The sequence below is a fragment of the Crinia signifera genome, chromosome 3, assembly GCF_055691185.1.
Source record: "Crinia signifera chromosome 3, ASM5569118v1, whole genome shotgun sequence".
Classification (NCBI taxonomy): Eukaryota; Metazoa; Chordata; class Amphibia; order Anura; family Myobatrachidae; genus Crinia; species Crinia signifera.
This window is the reverse complement of record NC_139219.1, coordinates 337,008,255-337,029,074: the sequence shown is the minus strand read 5'-3', so window position 1 is coordinate 337,029,074 and position 20,820 is coordinate 337,008,255. Positions and strand designations below refer to the sequence as shown.

Here is a 20,820-nt window from a genome sequence, read left to right as displayed (position 1 = left end):
TCACTCTTCATCAGAAAGTACCAATGTTTCTCCTCTGTTCTTCAGTAGATAAAGAATCTTACAAAAGCTCTTTAAAATAATGACTATTAAATCTATGTCTAGGAATTTTTTTATGGTACTAACTTGAATCTAGTCTTATTTTGTTGACTTGGAACAATCAGTCAGCACATTTGGTTTCTATCTCAAAGGTTTGTGGTTTAATCCCACCCAGGGATATTTTTGACCTTGTGATCATATTTTGAAGAACCTTAGGTAGACAAGTTAAAACATAAAACCACCTCTTGTTATGCAGTATATCTAGACTTCTCTGATACAATTCCTCTTAAAAGTAGTTAATTAGGTAAGTTTTTAGGAAACCATTGAAGCACATTTTAGTGTTTGTACCAATGTGTTTCTTTGTTCTTTAATGGATGAACAGTTTTACTAAATCTCTTTTATAACATAATAAAAAGATAGAACTGAGCCAAAATATTAATCTCAGTTTTGTATTGGTTTAATCAACAAAAAATTATAAAAAAAACAAAGATAGCAGAGGATGGTTTCGATCCATCGACCTCTGGGTTATGGGCCCAGCACGCTTCCGCTGCGCCACTCTGCTAATCATATAAACAGCTTCAGCTCCTGAAAGCTTACCTCTTGACAAGAAAGTACCAATTTGATTTTTTGTTCTTCAATGGAGGAAGAGTTTTACAAAAGATCTCCAGATGTTGGCCTTTTACACATATTTCAATAAATCATTTTTAGATCACTAATTTGATACAACTTTAGAGAGGTCTCTGTGGCGCAATCGGTTAGCGCGTTCGGCTGTTAACCGAAAGGTTGGTGGTTCAATCCCACCCAGGGACGTAATCGACTTTTTGGTCACATTTTGGAGAACTAGATGTTGACAAGTTAAAAAATTAAATCACCTCTTGTGGTATAGTGTTCCTGATCTTAAGTCACAGAAGCTCCTGAAAGCTTCACTCTTCATCAGAAAGTACCAATGTTTCTCCTCTGTTCTTCAGTAGATAAAGAATCTTACAAAAGCTCTTAAAATAATGACTATTAAATCTATGTCTAGGAATTTTTTTATGGTACTAACTTGAATCTAGTCTTATTTTGTTGACTTGGAACAAACAGTCAGCACATTTGGTTTCTATCTCAAAGGTTTGTGGTTTAATCCCACCCAGGGATATTTTTGACCTGTGATCATATTTTGAAGAACCTTAGGTAGACAAGTTAAAACATAAAACCACCTCTTGTTATGCAGTATATCTAGACTTCTCTTATACAATTCCTCTTAAAAGTAGTTAATTAGGTAAGTTTTTAGGAAACCATTGAAGCACATTTTAGTGTTTGTACCAATGTGTTTCTTTGTTCTTTAATGGATGAACAGTTTTACTAAATCTGTTTTTTAACATAATAAAAAAGATAGAACTGAGCCAAAATATTAATCTCAGTTTTGTATTGGTTTAATCAACAAATAATTATAAAAAAACAAAGATAGCAGAGGATGGTTTCAATCCATCGACCTCTGGGTTATGGGCCCAGCACGCTTCCGCTGCGCCACTCTGCTAATCATATAAAAAGCTTCAGCTCCTGAAAGCTTACCTCTTGACAAGAAAGTACCAATTTTTTTTTTTTGTTCTTCAATGGAGGAAGAGTTTTACAAAAGATCTCCAAATGTTGGCATTTTACACATATTTCAATAAATCATTTTTAGATCACTAATTTGATACAACTTTAGAGGGGTCTCTGTGGCGCAATCGGTTAGCGCGTACGGCTGTTAACCGAAAGGTTAGTGGTTCAATCCCACCCAGGGACGTAATCGACTTTTTGGTCACATTTTTGAGAACTAGATGTTGACAAGTTAAAACATTAAATCACCTCTTGTGGTATAGTGTTCCTGATCTTAAGTCACAGAAGCTCCTGAAAGCTTCACTCTTCATCAGAAAGTATAAATGTTTCTCCTCTGTTCTTCAGTAGATAAAGAATCTTACAAAAGCTCTTTAAAATAATGACTATTAAATCTATGTCTAGGAATTTTTTTATGGTACTAACTTGAATCTAGTCTTATTTTGTTGACTTGGAACAATCAGTCAGCACATTTGGTTTCTATCTCAAAGGTTTGTGGTTTAATCCCACCATGGGATATTTTTGACCGTGTGATCATATTTTGAAGAACCTTAGGTAGACAAGTTAAAACATAAAACCACCTCTTGTTATGCAGTATATCTAGACTTCTCTGATACAATTCCTCTTAAAAGTAGTTAATCACGTAAGTTTTTAGGAAACCATTAAAGCACATTTTAGTGTATGTACCAATGTGTTTCTTTGTTCTTTAATGGATGAACAGTTTTACTAAATCTGTTTTTTAACATAATAAAAAAGATAGAACTGAGCCAAAATATTAATCTCAGTTTTGTATTGGTTTAATCAACAAATAATTATAAAAAAACAAAGATAGCAGAGGATGGTTTCAATCCATCGACCTCTGGGTTATGGGCCCAGCACGCTTCCGCTGCGCCACTCTGCTAATCATATAAAAAGCTTCAGCTCCTGAAAGCTTAACTCTTGACAAGAAAGTACCAATTTTTTTTTTTTGTTCTTCAATGGAGGAAGAGTTTTACAAAAGATCTCCAGATGTTGGCATTTTACACATATTTCAATAAATCATTTTTAGATCACTAATCTGATACAACTTTAGAGGGGTCTCTGTGGCGCAATCGGTTAGCGCGTACGGCTGTTAACCGAAAGGTTAGTGGTTCAATCCCACCCAGGGACGTAATCGACTTTTTGGTCACATTTTTGAGAACTAGATGTTGACAAGTTAAAACATTAAATCACCTCTTGTGGTATAGTGTTCCTGATCTTAAGTCACAGAAGCTCCTGAAAGCTTCACTCTTCATCAGAAAGTATAAATGTTTCTCCTCTGTTCTTCAGTAGATAAAGAATCTTACAAAAGCTCTTTAAAATAATGACTATTAAATCTATGTCTAGGAATTTTTTTATGGTACTAACTTGAATCTAGTCTTATTTTGTTGACTTGGAACAATCAGTCAGCACATTTGGTTTCTATCTCAAAGGTTTGTGGTTTAATCCCACCATGGGATATTTTTGACCGTGTGATCATATTTTGAAGAACCTTAGGTAGACAAGTTAAAACATAAAACCACCTCTTGTTATGCAGTATATCTAGACTTCTCTGATACAATTCCTCTTAAAAGTAGTTAATCACGTAAGTTTTTAGGAAACCATTAAAGCACATTTTAGTGTATGTACCAATGTGTTTCTTTGTTCTTTAATGGATGAACAGTTTTACTAAATCTGTTTTTTAACATAATAAAAAAGATAGAACTGAGCCAAAATATTAATCTCAGTTTTGTATTGGTTTAATCAACAAATAATTATAAAAAAACAAAGATAGCAGAGGATGGTTTCAATCCATCGACCTCTGGGTTATGGGCCCAGCACGCTTCCGCTGCGCCACTCTGCTAATCATATAAAAAGCTTCAGCTCCTGAAAGCTTAACTCTTGACAAGAAAGTACCAATTTTTTTTTTTTGTTCTTCAATGGAGGAAGAGTTTTACAAAAGATCTCCAGATGTTGGCATTTTACACATATTTCAATAAATCATTTTTAGATCACTAATCTGATACAACTTTAGAGGGGTCTCTGTGGCGCAATCGGTTAGCGCGTTCGGCTGTTAACCGAAAGGTTAGTGGTTCAATCCCACCCAGGGACGTAATCGACTTTTTGGTCACATTTTTGAGAACTAGATGTTGACAAGTTAAAACATTAAATCACCTCTTGTGGTATAGTGTTCCTGATCTTAAGTCACAGAAGCTCCTGAAAGCTTCACTCTTCATCAGAAAGTATAAATGTTTCTCCTCTGTTCTTCAGTAGATAAAGAATCTTACAAAAGCTCTTTAAAATAATGACTATTAAATCTATGTCTAGGAATTTTTTTATGGTACTAACTTGAATCTAGTCTTATTTTGTTGACTTGGAACAATCAGTCAGCACATTTGGTTTCTATCTCAAAGGTTTGTGGTTTAATCCCACCATGGGATATTTTTGACCGTGTGATCATATTTTGAAGAACCTTAGGTAGACAAGTTAAAACATAAAACCACCTCTTGTTATGCAGTATATCTAGACTTCTCTGATACAATTCCTCTTAAAAGTAGTTAATTACGTAAGTTTTTAGGAAACCATTGAAGCACATTTTAGTGTTTGTACCAATGTGTTTCTTTGTTCTTTAATGGATGAACAGTTTTACTAAATCTGTTTTTTAACATAATAAAAAAGATAGAACTGAGCCAAAATATTAATCTCAGTTTTGTATTGGTTTAATCAACAAATAATTATAAAAAAACAAAGATAGCAGAGGATGGTTTCAATCCATCGACCTCTGGGTTATGGGCCCAGCACGCTTCCGCTGCGCCACTCTGCTAATCATATAAAAAGCTTCAGCTCCTGAAAGCTTACCTCTTGACAAGAAAGTACCAATTTTTTTTTTTTGTTCTTCAATGGAGGAAGAGTTTTACAAAAGATCTCCAGATGTTGGCATTTTACACATATTTCAATAAATCATTTTTAGATCACTAATTTGATACAACTTTAGAGGGGTCTCTGTGGCGCAATCGGTTAGCGCGTTCGGCTGTTAACCGAAAGGTTAGTGGTTCAATCCCACCCAGGGACGTAATCGACTTTTTGGTCACATTTTTGAGAACTAGATGTTGACAAGTTAAAACATTAAATCACCTCTTGTGGTATAGTGTTCCTGATCTTAAGTCACAGAAGCTCCTGAAAGCTTCACTCTTCATCAGAAAGTATAAATGTTTCTCCTCTGTTCTTCAGTAGATAAAGAATCTTACAAAAGCTCTTTAAAATAATGACTATTAAATCTATGTCTAGGAATTTTTTTATGGTACTAACTTGAATCTAGTCTTATTTTGTTGACTTGGAACAATCAGTCAGCACATTTGGTTTCTATCTCAAAGGTTTGTGGTTTAATCCCACCATGGGATATTTTTGACCGTGTGATCATATTTTGAAGAACCTTAGGTAGACAAGTTAAAACATAAAACCACCTCTTGTTATGCAGTATATCTAGACTTCTCTGATACAATTCCTCTTAAAAGTAGTTAATCACGTAAGTTTTTAGGAAACCATTAAAGCACATTTTAGTGTATGTACCAATGTGTTTCTTTGTTCTTTAATGGATGAACAGTTTTACTAAATCTGTTTTTTAACATAATAAAAAAGATAGAACTGAGCCAAAATATTAATCTCAGTTTTGTATTGGTTTAATCAACAAATAATTATAAAAAAACAAAGATAGCAGAGGATGGTTTCAATCCATCGACCTCTGGGTTATGGGCCCAGCACGCTTCCGCTGCGCCACTCTGCTAATCATATAAAAAGCTTCAGCTCCTGAAAGCTTAACTCTTGACAAGAAAGTACCAATTTTTTTTTTTTTGTTCTTCAATGGAGGAAGAGTTTTACAAAAGATCTCCAGATGTTGGCATTTTACACATATTTCAATAAATCATTTTTAGATCACTAATCTGATACAACTTTAGAGGGGTCTCTGTGGCGCAATCGGTTAGCGCGTTCGGCTGTTAACCGAAAGGTTAGTGGTTCAATCCCACCCAGGGACGTAATCGACTTTTTGGTCACATTTTTGAGAACTAGATGTTGACAAGTTAAAACATTAAATCACCTCTTGTGGTATAGTGTTCCTGATCTTAAGTCACAGAAGCTCCTGAAAGCTTCACTCTTCATCAGAAAGTATAAATGTTTCTCCTCTGTTCTTCAGTAGATAAAGAATCTTACAAAAGCTCTTTAAAATAATGACTATTAAATCTATGTCTAGGAATTTTTTTATGGTACTAACTTGAATCTAGTCTTATTTTGTTGACTTGGAACAATCAGTCAGCACATTTGGTTTCTATCTCAAAGGTTTGTGGTTTAATCCCACCATGGGATATTTTTGACCGTGTGATCATATTTTGAAGAACCTTAGGTAGACAAGTTAAAACATAAAACCACCTCTTGTTATGCAGTATATCTAGACTTCTCTGATACAATTCCTCTTAAAAGTAGTTAATTACGTAAGTTTTTAGGAAACCATTAAAGCACATTTTAGTGTATGTACCAATGTGTTTCTTTGTTCTTTAATGGATGAACAGTTTTACTAAATCTGTTTTTTAACATAATAAAAAAGATAGAACTGAGCCAAAATATTAATCTCAGTTTTGTATTGGTTTAATCAACAAATAATTATAAAAAAACAAAGATAGCAGAGGATGGTTTCAATCCATCGACCTCTGGGTTATGGGCCCAGCACGCTTCCGCTGCGCCACTCTGCTAATCATATAAAAAGCTTCAGCTCCTGAAAGCTTACCTCTTGACAAGAAAGTACCAATTTTTTTTTTTTGTTCTTCAATGGAGGAAGAGTTTTACAAAAGATCTCCAGATGTTGGCATTTTACACATATTTCAATAAATCATTTTTAGATCACTAATTTGATACAACTTTAGAGGGGTCTCTGTGGCGCAATCGGTTAGCGCGTTCGGCTGTTAACCGAAAGGTTAGTGGTTCAATCCCACCCAGGGACGTAATCGACTTTTTGGTCACATTTTTGAGAACTAGATGTTGACAAGTTAAAACATTAAATCACCTCTTGTGGTATAGTGTTCCTGATCTTAAGTCACAGAAGCTCCTGAAAGCTTCACTCTTCATCAGAAAGTATAAATGTTTCTCCTCTGTTCTTCAGTAGATAAAGAATCTTACAAAAGCTCTTTAAAATAATGACTATTAAATCTATGTCTAGGAATTTTTTTATGGTACTAACTTGAATCTAGTCTTATTTTGTTGACTTGGAACAATCAGTCAGCACATTTGGTTTCTATCTCAAAGGTTTGCGGTTTAATCCCACCATGGGATATTTTTGACCGTGTGATCATATTTTGAAGAACCTTAGGTAGACAAGTTAAAACATAAAACCACCTCTTGTTATGCAGTATATCTAGACTTCTCTGATACAATTCCTCTTAAAAGTAGTTAATTACGTAAGTTTTTAGGAAACCATTAAAGCACATTTTAGTGTATGTACCAATGTGTTTCTTTGTTCTTTAATGGATGAACAGTTTTACTAAATCTCTTTTTTAACATAATAAAAAAGATAGAACTGAGCCAAAATATTAATCTCAGTTTTTTATTGGTTTAATCAACAAATAATTATAAAAAAACAAAGATAGCAGAGGATGGTTTCGATCCATCGACTTCTGGGTTATGGGCCCAGCACGCTTCCGCTGCGCCACTCTGCTAATCATATAAACAGCTTCAGCTCCTGAAAGCTTACCTCTTGACAAGAAAGTACCAATTTGTTTTTTTGTTCTTCAATGGAGGAAGATTTTTACAAAAGATCTCCAGATGTTGGCCTTTTACACATATTTCAATAAATCATTTTTAGATCACTAATTTGATACAACTTTAGAGGGGTCTCTGTGGTGCGTTCGGCTGTTAACCGAAAGGTTGGTGGTTCAATACCACCCAGGGACATAATCGACTTTTTGGTCACATTTTGGAGAACTAGATGTTGACAAGTTAAAACATTAAATCACCTCTTGTGGTATAGTGTTCCTGATCTTAAGTCACAGAAGCTCCTGAAAGCTTCACTCTTCATCAGAAAGTACCAATGTTTCTCCTCTGTTCTTCAGTAGATAAAGAATCTTACAAAAGCTCTTTAAAATAATGACTATTAAATCTATGTCTAGGAATTTTTTTATGGTACTAACTTGAATCTAGTCTTATTTTGTTGACTTGGAACAATCAGTCAGCACATTTGGTTTCTATCTCAAAGGTTTGTGGTTTAATCCCACCCAGGGATATTTTTGACCTTGTGATCATATTTTGAAGAACCTTAGGTAGACAAGTTAAAACATAAAACCACCTCTTGTTATGCAGTATATCTAGACTTCTCTGATACAATTCCTCTTAAAAGTAGTTAATTAGGTAAGTTTTTTAGGAAACCATTGAAGCACATTTTAGTGTTTGTACCAATGTGTTTCTTTGTTCTTTAATGGATGAACAGTTTTACTAAATCTCTTTTTTAACATAATAAAAAAGATAGAACTGAGCCAAAATATTAATCTCAGTTTTGTATTGGTTTAATCAACAAATAATTATAAAAAAACAAAGATAGCAGAGGATGGTTTCGATCCATCGACCTCTGGGTTATGGGCCCAGCACGCTTCCGATGCGCCACTCTGCTAATCATATACACAGCTTCAGCTCCTGAAAGCTTATCTCTTGATAAGAAAGTACCAATTTGTTTTTTTTTGTTCTTCAACGGAGGAAGAGTTTTACAAAAGATCTCCAGATGTTGGCATTTTACACATATTTCAATAAATCATTTTTAGATCACTAATTTGATATAACTTTAGAGGGGTCTCTGTGGCGAAATCGGTTAGCGCGTTCGGCTGTTAACCGAAAGGTTTGTGGTTCAATCCCACCCAGGGACGTAATCGACTTTTTGGTCACATTTTGGAGAACTAGATGTTGACAAGTTAAAACATTAAATCACCTCTTGTGGTATAGTGTTCCTGATCTTAAGTCACAGAAGCTCCTGAAAGCTTCACTCTTCATCAGAAAGTACCAATGTTTCTCCTCTGTTCTTCAGTAGATAAAGAATCTTACAAAAGCTCTTAAAATAATGACTATTAAATCTATGTCTAGGAATTTTTTTTATGGTACTAACTTGAATCTAGTCTTATTTTGTTGACTTGGAACAAACAGTCAGCACATTTGGTTTCTATCTCAAAGGTTTGTGGTTTAATCCCACCCAGGGATATTTTTGACCTTGTGATCATATTTTGAAGAACCTTAGGTAGACAAGTTAAAACATAAAACCACCTCTTGTTATGCAGTATATCTAGACTTCTCTGATACAATTCCTCTTAAAAGTAGTTAATTAGGTAAGTTTTTAGGAAACCATTGAAGCATATTTTAGTGTTTGTACCAATGTGTTTCTTTGTTCTTTAATGGATGAACAGTTTTACTAAATCTCTTTTTTAACATAATAAAAAAGATAGAACTGAGCCAAAATATTAATCTCAGTTTTGTATTGGTTTAATCAACAAATAATTATAAAAAAAAACAAAGATAGCAGAGGATGGTTTCGATCCATCGACCTCTGGGTTATGGGCCCAGCACGCTTCTACTGCGCCACTCTGCTAATCATATAAAAAGCTTCAGCTCCTGAAAGCTTACCTCTTGACAAGAAAGTACCAATTTGATTTTTTGTTCTTCAATGGAGGAAGAGTTTTACAAAAGATCTCCAGATGTTGGCCTTTTACACATATTTCAATAAATCATTTTTAGATCACTAATTTGATACAACTTTAGAGGGGTCTCTGTGGCGCAATCGGTTAGCGCGTTCGGCTGTTAACCGAAAGGTTGGTGGTTCAATCCCACCCAGGGACGTAATCGACTTTTTGGTCACATTTTGGAGAACTAGATGTTGACAAGTTAAAAAATTAAATCACCTCTTGTGGTATAGTGTTCCTGATCTTAAGTCACAGAAGCTCCTGAAAGCTTCACTCTTCATCAGAAAGTACCAATGTTTCTCCTCTGTTCTTCAGTAGATAAAGAATCTTACAAAAGCTCTTAAAATAATGACTATTAAATCTATGTCTAGGAATTTTTTTTATGGTACTAACTTGAATCTAGTCTTATTTTGTTGACTTGGAACAAACAGTCAGCACATTTGGTTTCTATCTCAAAGGTTTGTGGTTTAATCCCACCCAGGGATATTTTTGACCTTGTGATCATATTTTGAAGAACCTTAGGTAGACAAGTTAAAACATAAAACCACCTCTTGTTATGCAGTATATCTAGACTTCTCTGATACAATTCCTCTTAAAAGTAGTTAATTAGGTAAGTTTTTAGGAAACCATTGAAGCATATTTTAGTGTTTGTACCAATGTGTTTCTTTGTTCTTTAATGGATGAACAGTTTTACTAAATCTCTTTTTTAACATAATAAAAAAGATAGAACTGAGCCAAAATATTAATCTCAGTTTTGTATTGGTTTAATCAACAAATAATTATAAAAAAAAACAAAGATAGCAGAGGATGGTTTCGATCCATCGACCTCTGGGTTATGGGCCCAACACGCTTCCGCTGCGCCACTCTGCTAATCATATAAACAGCTTCAGCTCCTGAAAGTTTACCTCTTGACAAGAAAGTACCAATTTGTTTTTTTGTTCTTCAATGGAGGAAGAGTTTTACAAAAGATCTCCAGATGTTGGCCTTTTACACATATTTCAATAAATAATTTTTAGATCACTAATTTGATACAACTTTAGAGGGGTCTCTGTGGCGCGTTCGGCTGTTAACCGAAAGGTTAGTGGTTCAATACCACCCAGGGACGTAATCGACTTTTTGGTCACATTTTGGAGAACTAGATGTTGACAAGTTAAAACATTAAATCACCTCTTGTGGTATAGTGTTCCTGATCTTAAGTCACAGAAGCTCCTGAAAGCTTCACTCTTCATCAGAAAGTACCAATGTTTCTCCTCTGTTCTTCAGTAGATAAAGAATCTTACAAAAGCTCTTTAAAATAATGACTATTAAATCTATGTCTAGGAATTTTTTTATGGTACTAACTTGAATCTAGTCTTATTTTGTTGACTTGGAACAATCAGTCAGCACATTTGGTTTCTATCTCAAAGGTTTGTGGTTTAATCCCACCCAGGGATATTTTTGACCTTGTGATCATATTTTGAAGAACCTTAGGTAGACAAGTTAAAACATAAAACCACCTCTTGTTATGCAGTATATCTAGACTTCTCTGATACAATTCCTCTTAAAAGTAGTTAATTAGGTAAGTTTTTAGGAAACCATTGAAGCACATTTTAGTGTTTGTACCAATGTGTTTCTTTGTTCTTTAATGGATGAACAGTTTTACTAAATCTCTTTTTTAACATAATAAAAAGATAGAACTGAGTCAAAATATTAATCTCAGTTTTGTATTGGTTTAATCAACAAATAATTATAAAAAAAACAAAGATAGCAGAGGATGGTTTCGATCCATCGACCTCTGGGTTATGGGCCCAGCACGCTTCCGCTGCGCCACTCTGCTAATCATATAAACAGCTTCAGCTCCTGAAAGCTTACCTCTTGACAAGAAAGTACCAATTTGATTTTTTGTTCTTCAATGGAGGAAGAGTTTTACAAAAGATCTCCAGATGTTGGCCTTTTACACATATTTCAATAAATCATTTTTAGATCACTAATTTGACACAACTTTAGAGAGGTCTCTGTGGCGCAATCGGTTAGCACGTTCGGCTGTTAACCGAAAGGTTGGTGGTTCAATCCCACCCAGGGACGTAATCGACTTTTTGGTCACATTTTGGAGAACTAGATGTTGACAAGTTAAAAAATTAAATCACCTCTTGTTTTATAGTGTTCCTGATCTTAAGTCACAGAAGCTCCTGAAAGCTTCACTCTTCATCAGAAAGTACCAATGTTTCTCCTCTGTTCTTCAGTAGATAAAGAATCTTACAAAAGCTCTTAAAATAATGACTATTAAATCTATGTCTAGGAATTTTTTTATGGTACTAACTTGAATCTAGTCTTATTTTGTTGACTTGGAACAATCAGTCAGCACATTTGGTTTCTATCTCAAAGGTTTGTGGTTTAATCCCACCCAGGGATATTTTTGACCGTGTGATCATATTTTGAAGAACCTTAGGTAGACAAGTTAAAACATAAAACCACCTCTTGTTATGCAGTATATCTAGACTTCACTGATACAATTCCTCTTAAAAGTAGTTAATTACGTAAGTTTTTAGGAAACCATTGAAGCACATTTTAGTGTTTGTACCAATGTGTTTCTTTGTTCTTTAATGGATGAACAGTTTTACTAAATCTCTTTTTTAACATAATAAAAAAGATAGAACTGAGCCAAAATATTAATCTCAGTTTTGTATTGGTTTAATCAACAAATAATTATAAAAAAACAAAGATAGCAGAGGATGGTTTCGATCCATCGACCTCTGGGTTATGGGCCCAGCACGCTTCCGCTGCGCCACTCTGCTAATCATATAAACAGCTTCAGCTCCTGAAAGCTTATCTCTTGACAAGAAAGTACCAATTTGTTTTTTTGTTCTTCAATGGAGGAAGAGTTTTACAAAAGATCTCCAGATGTTGGCCTTTGACACATATTTCAATAAATCATTTTTAGATCACTAATTTGATACAACTTTAGAGGGGTCTCTGTGGCGCAATCGGTTAGCGCGTTCGGCTGTTAACCGAAAGGTTGGTGGTTCAATCCCACCCAGGGACGTAAGTGACTTTTTGGTCACATTTTGGAGAACTAGATGTTGACAAGTTAAAACATGAAATCACCTCTTGTGGTATAGTGTTCCTGATCTTAAGTCACAGAAGCTCCTGAAAGCTTCACTCTTCATCAGAAAGTACCAATGTTTCGCCTCTGTTCTTCAGTAGATAAAGAATCTTACAAAAGCTATTTAAAATAATGACTTTTAAATCTATGTCTAGGAATTTTTTTATGGTACTAACTTGAATCTAGTCTTATTTTGTTGACTTGGAACAATCAGTCAGCACATTTGGTTTCTATCTCAAAGGTTTGTGGTTTAATCCCACCCAGGGATATTTTTGACCTTGTGATCATATTTTGAAGAACCTTAGGTAGACAAGTTAAAACATAAAACCACCTCTTGTTATGCAGTATATCTAGACTTCTCTGATACAATTCCTCTTAAAAGTAGTTAATTAGGTAAGTTTTTAAGGAAACCATTGAAGCACATTTTAGTGTTTGTACCAATGTGTTTCTTTGTTCTTTAATGGATGAACAGTTTTACTAAATCTCTTTTTTAACATAATAAAAAAGATAGAACTGAGCCAAAATATTAATCTCAGTTTTGTATTGGTTTAATCAACAAATAATTATAAAAAAAACAAAGATAGCAGAGGATGGTTTCGATCCATCGACCTCTGGGTTATGGGCCCAGCACGCTTCCGCTGCGCCACTCTGCTAATCATATAAACAGCTTCATCTCCTGAAAGCTTACCTCTTGACAAGAAAGTACCAATTTGTTTTTTTGTTCTTCAATGGAGGAAGAGTTTTACAAAAGATCTCCAGATGTTGGCCTTTTACACATATTTCAATAAATCATTTTTAGATCACTATGTTTATACGACTTTAGAGGGGTCTCTGTGGCGCAATCGGTTAGCGCGTATGGCTGTTAACCGAAAGGTTGGTGGTTCAATCCCACCCAGAGACGTAATCGACTTTTTGGTCACATTTTGGAGAACTAGATGTTGACAAGTTAAAACATTAAATCACCTCTTGTGGTATAGTGTTCCTGATCTTAAGTCACAGAAGCTCCTGAAAGCTTCACTCTTCATCAGAAAGTACCAATGTTTCTCCTCTGTTCTTCAGTAGATAAAGAATCTTACAAAAGCTCTTTAAAATAATGACTATTAAATCTATGTCTAGGAATTTTTTTATGGTACTAACTTGAATCTAGTCTTATTTTGTTGACTTGGAACAATCAGTCAGCACATTTGGTTTCTATCTCAAAGGTTTGTGGTTTAATCCCACCCAGGGATATTTTTGACCTTGTGATCATATTTTGAAGAACCTTAGGTAGACAAGTTAAAACATAAAACCACCTCTTGTTATGCAGTATATCTAGACTTCTCTGATACAATTCTTCTTAAAAGTAGTTAATTAGGTAAGTTTTTTAGGAAACCATTGAAGCACATTTTAGTGTTTGTACCAATGTGTTTCTTTGTTCTTTAATGGATGAACAGTTTTACTAAATCTCTTTTCTAACATAATAAAAAAGATAGAACTGAGCCAAAATATCAATCTCAGTTTTGTATTGGTTTAATCAACAAATAATTATAAAAAAACAAAGATAGCAGAGGATGGTTTCGATCCATCGACCTCTGGGTTATGGGCCCAGCACGCTTCCGCTGCGCCACTCTGCTAATCATATAAACAGCTTCAGCTCCTGAAAGCTTACCTCTTGACAAGAAAGTACCAATTTGTTTTTTTGTTCTTCAATGGAGGAAGAGTTTTACAAAAGATCTCCAGTTGTTGGCCTTTTACACATATTTCAATAAATCATTTTTAGATCACTAATTTGATACAACTTTAGAGGGGTCTCTGTGGCGCAATCGGTTAGCGCGTTCGGCTGTTAACCGAAAGGTTGGTGGTTCAATCCCACCCAGGGACGTAATTGACTTTTTGGTCACATTTTGGAGAACTAGATGTTGACAAGTTAAAACATTAAATCACCTCTTGTGGTATAGTGTTCCTGATCTTAAGTCACAGAAGCTCCTGAAAGCTTAACTCTTCATCAGAAAGTACCAATGTTTCTCCTCTGTTCTTCAGTAGATAAAGAATCTTACAAAAGCTCTTTAAAATAATGACTATTAAATCTATGTCTAGGAATTTTTTTATGGTACTAACTTGAATCTAGTCTTATTTTGTTGACTTGGAACAATCAGTCAGCACATTTGGTTTCTATCTCAAAGGTTTGTGGTTTAATCCCACCCAGGGATATTTTTGACCTTGTGATCATATTTTGAAGAACCTTAGGTAGACAAGTTAAAACATAAAACCACCTCTTGTTATGCAGTATATCTAGACTTCTCTGATACAATTCTTCTTAAAAGTAGTTAATTAGGTAAGTTTTTTAGGAAACCATTGAAGCACATTTTAGTGTTTGTACCAATGTGTTTCTTTGTTCTTTAATGGATGAACAGTTTTACTAAATCTCTTTTCTAACATAATAAAAAAGATAGAACTGAGCCAAAATATCAATCTCAGTTTTGTATTGGTTTAATCAACAAATAATTATAAAAAAACAAAGATAGCAGAGGATGGTTTCGATCCATCGACCTCTGGGTTATGGGCCCAGCACGCTTCCGCTGCGCCACTCTGCTAATCATATAAACAGCTTCAGCTCCTGAAAGCTTACCTCTTGACAAGAAAGTACCAATTTGTTTTTTTGTTCTTCAATGGAGGAAGAGTTTTACAAAAGATCTCCAGTTGTTGGCCTTTTACACATATTTCAATAAATCATTTTTAGATCACTAATTTGACACAACTTTAGAGGGGTCTCTGTGGCGCAATCGGTTAGCGCGTTCGGCTGTTAACCGAAAGGATGGTGGTTAAATCCCACCCAGGGACGTAATTGACTTTTTGGTCACATTTTGGAGAACTAGATGTTGACAAGTTTAAACATTAAATCACCTCTTGTGGTATAGTGTTCCTGATCTTAGGTCACAGAAGCTCTTGAAAGCTTAACTCTTCATCAGAAAGTACCAATGTTTCTCCTCTGTTCTTCAGTAGATAAAGAATCTTACAAAAGCTCTTTAAAATAATGACTATTAAATCTATGTCTAGGAATTTTTTTATGGTACTAACTTGAATCTAGTCTTATTTTGTTGACTTGGAACAATCAGTCAGCACATTTGGTTTCTATCTCAAAGGTTTGTGGTTTAATCCCACCCAGGGATATTTTTGACCTTGTGATCATATTTTGAAGAACCTTAGGTAGACAAGTTAAAACATAAAACCACCTCTTGTTATGCAGTATATCTAGACTTCTCTGATACAATTCCTCTTAAAAGTAGTTAATTAGGTAAGTTTTTAGGAAACCATTGAAGCATATTTTAGTGTTTGTACCAATGTGTTTCTTTGTTCTTTAATGGATGAACAGTTTTACTAAATCTCTTTTTTAACATAATAAAAAAGATAGAACTGAGCCAAAATATTAATCTCAGTTTTGTATTGGTTTAATCAACAAATAATTATAAAAAAAAACAAAGATAGCAGAGGATGGTTTCGATCCATCGACCTCTGGGTTATGGGCCCAGCACGCTTCCGCTGCGCCACTCTGCTAATCATATAAACAGCTTCAGCTCCTGAAAGCTTACCTCTTGACAAGAAAGTACCAATTTGATTTTTTGTTCTTCAATGGAGGAAGAGTTTTACAAAAGATCTCCAGATGTTGGCCTTTTACACATATTTCAATAAATCATTTTTAGATCACTAATTTGATACAACTTTAGAGGGGTCTCTGTGGCGCAATCGGTTAGCGCGTTCGGCTGTTAACCGAAAGGTTGGTGGTTCAATCCCACCCAGGGACGTAATCAACTTTTTGGTCACATTTTGGAGAACTAGATGTTGACAAGTTAAAACATTAAATCACCTCTTGTGGTATAGTGTTCCTGATCTTAAGTCACAGAAGCTCCTGAAAGCTTCACTCTTCATCAGAAAGTACCAATGTTTCTCCTCTGTTCTTCAGTAGATAAAGAATCTTACAAAAGCTCTTTAAAATAATGACTATTAAATCTATGTCTAGGAATTTTTTTATGGTACTAACTTGAATCTAGTCTTATTTTGTTGACTTGGAACAATCAGTCAGCACATTTGGTTTCTATCTCAAAGGTTTGTGGTTTAATCCCACCCTGGGATATTTTTGACCTTGTGATCATATTTTGAAGAACCTTAGGTAGACAAGTTAAAACATAAAACCACCTCTTGTTATGCAGTATATCTAGACTTCTCTGATACAATTCCTCTTAAAAGTAGTTAATTAGGTAAGTTTTTAGGAAACCATTGAAGCACATTTTAGTGTTTGTACCAATGTGTTTCTTTGTTCTTTAATGGATGAACAGTTTTACTAAATCTCTTTTTTAACATAATAAAAAAGATAGAACTGAGCCAAAATATTAATCTCAGTTTTGTATTGGTTTAATCAACAAATAATTATAAAAAAAAACAAAGATAGCAGAGGATGGTTCCGATCTATCGACCTCTGGGTTATGGGCCCAGCACGCTTCCGCTGCGCCACTCTGCTAATCATATAAACAGCTTCAGCTCCTGAAAGCTTACCTCTTGACAAGAAAGTACCAATTTGTTTTTTTGTTCTTCAATGGAGGAAGAGTTTTACAAAAGATCTCCAGATGTTGGCCTTTTACACATATTTCAATAAATCATTTTTAGATCACTAATTTGATACAACTTTAGAGGGGTCTCTGTGGCGCAATCGGTTAGCGCGTTCGGCTGTTAACCGAAAGGTTGGTGGTTCAATCCCACCCAGGGACGTAATCAACTTTTTGGTCACATTTTGGAGAACTAGATGTTGACAAGTTAAAACATTAAATCATCTCTTGTGGTATAGTGTTCCTGATCTTAAGTCACAGAAGCTCCTGAAAGCTTCCGCTGCGCCACTCTGCTAATCATATAAACAGCTTCAGCTCCTGAAAGCTTACCTCTTGACAAGAAAGTACCAATTTGTTTTTTTGTTCTTCAATGGAGGAAGAGTTTTACAAAAGATCTCCAGATGTTGGCCTTTTACACATATTTCAATAAATCATTTTTAGATCACTATGTTTATACGACTTTAGAGGGGTCTCTGTGGCGCAATCGGTTAGCGCGTATGGCTGTTAACCGAAAGGTTGGTGGTTCAATCCCACCCAGAGACGTAATCGACTTTTTGGTCACATTTTGGAGAACTAGATGTTGACAAGTTAAAACATTAAATCACCTCTTGTGGTATAGTGTTCCTGATCTTAAGTCACAGAAGCTCCTGAAAGCTTCACTCTTCATCAGAAAGTACCAATGTTTCTCCTCTGTTCTTCAGTAGATAAAGATCCTTACAAAAGCTCTTTAAAATAATGACTATTAAATCTATGTCTAGGAATTTTTTTATGGTACTAACTTGAATCTAGTCTTATTTTGTTGACTTGGAACAATCAGTCAGCACATTTGGTTTCTATCTCAAAGGTTTGTGGTTTAATCCCACCCAGGGATATTTTTGACCTTGTGATCATATTTTGAAGAACCTTAGGTAGACAAGTTAAAACATAAAACCACCTCTTGTTATGCAGTATATCTAGACTTCTCTGATACAATTCTTCTTAAAAGTAGTTAATTAGGTAAGTTTTTTAGGAAACCATTGAAGCACATTTTAGTGTTTGTACCAATGTGTTTCTTTGTTCTTTAATGGATGAACAGTTTTACTAAATCTCTTTTCTAACATAATAAAAAAGATAGAACTGAGCCAAAATATCAATCTCAGTTTTGTATTGGTTTAATCAACAAATAATTATAAAAAAACAAAGATAGCAGAGGATGGTTTCGATCCATCGACCTCTGGGTTATGGGCCCAGCACGCTTCCGCTGCGCCACTCTGCTAATCATATAAACAGCTTCAGCTCCTGAAAGCTTACCTCTTGACAAGAAAGTACCAATTTGTTTTTTTGTTCTTCAATGGAGGAAGAGTTTTACAAAAGATCTCCAGTTGTTGGCCTTTTACACATATTTCAATAAATCATTTTTAGATCACTAATTTGATACAACTTTAGAGGGGTCTCTGTGGCGCAATCGGTTAGCGCGTTCGGCTGTTAACCGAAAGGTTGGTGGTTCAATCCCACCCAGGGACGTAATTGACTTTTTGGTCACATTTTGGAGAACTAGATGTTGACAAGTTAAAACATTAAATCACCTCTTGTGGTATAGTGTTCCTGATCTTAAGTCACAGAAGCTCCTGAAAGCTTAACTCTTCATCAGAAAGTACCAATGTTTCTCCTCTGTTCTTCAGTAGATAAAGAATCTTACAAAAGCTCTTTAAAATAATGACTATTAAATCTATGTCTAGGAATTTTTTTATGGTACTAACTTGAATCTAGTCTTATTTTGTTGACTTGGAACAATCAGTCAGCACATTTGGTTTCTATCTCAAAGGTTTGTGGTTTAATCCCACCCAGGGATATTTTTGACCTTGTGATCATATTTTGAAGAACCTTAGGTAGACAAGTTAAAACATAAAACCACCTCTTGTTATGCAGTATATCTAGACTTCTCTGATACAATTCTTCTTAAAAGTAGTTAATTAGGTAAGTTTTTTAGGAAACCATTGAAGCACATTTTAGTGTTTGTACCAATGTGTTTCTTTGTTCTTTAATGGATGAACAGTTTTACTAAATCTCTTTTCTAACATAATAAAAAAGATAGAACTGAGCCAAAATATCAATCTCAGTTTTGTATTGGTTTAATCAACAAATAATTATAAAAAAACAAAGATAGCAGAGGATGGTTTCGATCCATCGACCTCTGGGTTATGGGCCCAGCACGCTTCCGCTGCGCCACTCTGCTAATCATATAAACAGCTTCAGCTCCTGAAAGCTTACCTCTTGACAAGAAAGTACCAATTTGTTTTTTTGTTCTTCAATGGAGGAAGAGTTTTACAAAAGATCTCCAGTTGTTGGCCTTTTACACATATTTCAATAAATCATTTTTAGATCACTAATTTGACACAACTTTAGAGGGGTCTCTGTGGCGCAATCGGTTAGCGCGTTCGGCTGTTAACCGAAAGGATGGTGGTTAAATCCCACCCAGGGACGTAATTGACTTTTTGGTCACATTTTGGAGAACTAGATGTTGACAAGTTTAAACATTAAATCACCTCTTGTGGTATAGTGTTCCTGATCTTAGGTCACAGAAGCTCTTGAAAGCTTAACTCTTCATCAGAAAGTACCAATGTTTCTCCTCTGTTCTTCAGTAGATAAAGAATCTTACAAAAGCTCTTTAAAATAATGACTATTAAATCTATGTCTAGGAATTTTTTTATGGTACTAACTTGAATCTAGTCTTATTTTGTTGACTTGGAACAATCAGTCAGCACATTTGGTTTCTATCTCAAAGGTTTGTGGTTTAATCCCACCCAGGGATATTTTTGACCTTGTGATCATATTTTGAAGAACCTTAGGTAGACAAGTTAAAACATAAAACCACCTCTTGTTATGCAGTATATCTAGACTTCTCTGATACAATTCCTCTTAAAAGTAGTTAATTAGGTAAGTTTTTAGGAAACCATTGAAGCATATTTTAGTGTTTGTACCAATGTGTTTCTTTGTTCTTTAATGGATGAACAGTTTTACTAAATCTCTTTTTTAACATAATAAAAAAGATAGAACTGAGCCAAAATATTAATCTCAGTTTTGTATTGGTTTAATCAACAAATAATTATAAAAAAAAACAAAGATAGCAGAGGATGGTTTCGATCCATCGACCTCTGGGTTATGGGCCCAGCACGCTTCCGCTGCGCCACTCTGCTAATCATATAAACAGCTTCAGCTCCTGAAAGCTTACCTCTTGACAAGAAAGTACCAATTTGATTTTTTGTTCTTCAATGGAGGAAGAGTTTTACAAAAGATCTCCAGATGTTGGCCTTGTACACATATTTCAATAAATCATTTTTAGATCACTAATTTGATACAACTTTAGAGGGGTCTCTGTGGCGCAATCGGTTAGCGCGTTCGGCTGTTAACCGAAAGGTTGGTGGTTCAATCCCACCCAGGGACGTAATCAACTTTTTGGTCACATTTTGGAGAACTAGATGTTGACAAGTTAAAACATTAAATCACCTGTTGTGGTATAGTGTTCCTGATCTTAAGTCACAGAAGCTCCTGAAAGCTTCACTCTTCATCAGAAAGTACCAATGTTTCTCCTCTGTTCTTCAGTAGATAAAGAATCTTACAAAAGCTCTTTAAAATAATGACTATTAAATCTATGTCTAGGAATTTTTTTATGGTACTAACTTGAATCTAGTCTTATTTTGTTGACTTGGAACAATCAGTCAGCACATTTGGTTTCTATCTCAAAGGTTTGTGGTTTAATCCCACCCTGGGATATTTTTGACCTTGTGATCATATTTTGAAGAACCTTAGGTAGACAAGTTAAAACATAAAACCACCTCTTGTTATGCAGTATATCTAGACT

At 34.8% G+C, this 20,820-nt stretch overlaps 14 non-coding genes across 14 annotated transcripts; all 14 read left to right on the top strand.

Annotated features, from left to right (window-relative positions):
- The first annotated feature begins 772 nt into the window (after nucleotides 1-772).
- On the top strand, nucleotides 773-846 carry TRNAN-GUU (transfer RNA asparagine (anticodon GUU)). Its single transcript has one exon. It is a non-coding gene; the product is annotated as a tRNA-Asn (tRNA).
- A 2,804-nt stretch (nucleotides 847-3,650) lies between these two features.
- TRNAN-GUU (transfer RNA asparagine (anticodon GUU)) lies at nucleotides 3,651-3,724 on the top strand. Its single transcript has one exon. It is a non-coding gene; the product is annotated as a tRNA-Asn (tRNA).
- Nucleotides 3,725-4,610: 886 nt separating this feature from the next.
- On the top strand, nucleotides 4,611-4,684 carry TRNAN-GUU (transfer RNA asparagine (anticodon GUU)). Its single transcript has one exon. It is a non-coding gene; the product is annotated as a tRNA-Asn (tRNA).
- An 887-nt stretch (nucleotides 4,685-5,571) lies between these two features.
- Nucleotides 5,572-5,645, top strand: TRNAN-GUU (transfer RNA asparagine (anticodon GUU)). Its single transcript has one exon. It is a non-coding gene; the product is annotated as a tRNA-Asn (tRNA).
- Nucleotides 5,646-6,531: 886 nt separating this feature from the next.
- TRNAN-GUU (transfer RNA asparagine (anticodon GUU)) lies at nucleotides 6,532-6,605 on the top strand. Its single transcript has one exon. It is a non-coding gene; the product is annotated as a tRNA-Asn (tRNA).
- Nucleotides 6,606-9,400: 2,795 nt separating this feature from the next.
- On the top strand, nucleotides 9,401-9,474 carry TRNAN-GUU (transfer RNA asparagine (anticodon GUU)). The gene has a single exon. It is a non-coding gene; the product is annotated as a tRNA-Asn (tRNA).
- A 2,791-nt stretch (nucleotides 9,475-12,265) lies between these two features.
- Nucleotides 12,266-12,339, top strand: TRNAN-GUU (transfer RNA asparagine (anticodon GUU)). The gene has a single exon. It is a non-coding gene; the product is annotated as a tRNA-Asn (tRNA).
- Nucleotides 12,340-14,186: 1,847 nt separating this feature from the next.
- TRNAN-GUU (transfer RNA asparagine (anticodon GUU)) lies at nucleotides 14,187-14,260 on the top strand. Its single transcript has one exon. It is a non-coding gene; the product is annotated as a tRNA-Asn (tRNA).
- Nucleotides 14,261-15,146: 886 nt separating this feature from the next.
- On the top strand, nucleotides 15,147-15,220 carry TRNAN-GUU (transfer RNA asparagine (anticodon GUU)). The gene has a single exon. It is a non-coding gene; the product is annotated as a tRNA-Asn (tRNA).
- Nucleotides 15,221-16,107: 887 nt separating this feature from the next.
- TRNAN-GUU (transfer RNA asparagine (anticodon GUU)) lies at nucleotides 16,108-16,181 on the top strand. The gene has a single exon. It is a non-coding gene; the product is annotated as a tRNA-Asn (tRNA).
- An 887-nt stretch (nucleotides 16,182-17,068) lies between these two features.
- On the top strand, nucleotides 17,069-17,142 carry TRNAN-GUU (transfer RNA asparagine (anticodon GUU)). The gene has a single exon. It is a non-coding gene; the product is annotated as a tRNA-Asn (tRNA).
- A 1,266-nt stretch (nucleotides 17,143-18,408) lies between these two features.
- On the top strand, nucleotides 18,409-18,482 carry TRNAN-GUU (transfer RNA asparagine (anticodon GUU)). The gene has a single exon. It is a non-coding gene; the product is annotated as a tRNA-Asn (tRNA).
- Nucleotides 18,483-19,368: 886 nt separating this feature from the next.
- Nucleotides 19,369-19,442, top strand: TRNAN-GUU (transfer RNA asparagine (anticodon GUU)). Its single transcript has one exon. It is a non-coding gene; the product is annotated as a tRNA-Asn (tRNA).
- An 887-nt stretch (nucleotides 19,443-20,329) lies between these two features.
- Nucleotides 20,330-20,403, top strand: TRNAN-GUU (transfer RNA asparagine (anticodon GUU)). Its single transcript has one exon. It is a non-coding gene; the product is annotated as a tRNA-Asn (tRNA).
- The last annotated feature ends 417 nt before the right edge of the window (nucleotides 20,404-20,820 follow it).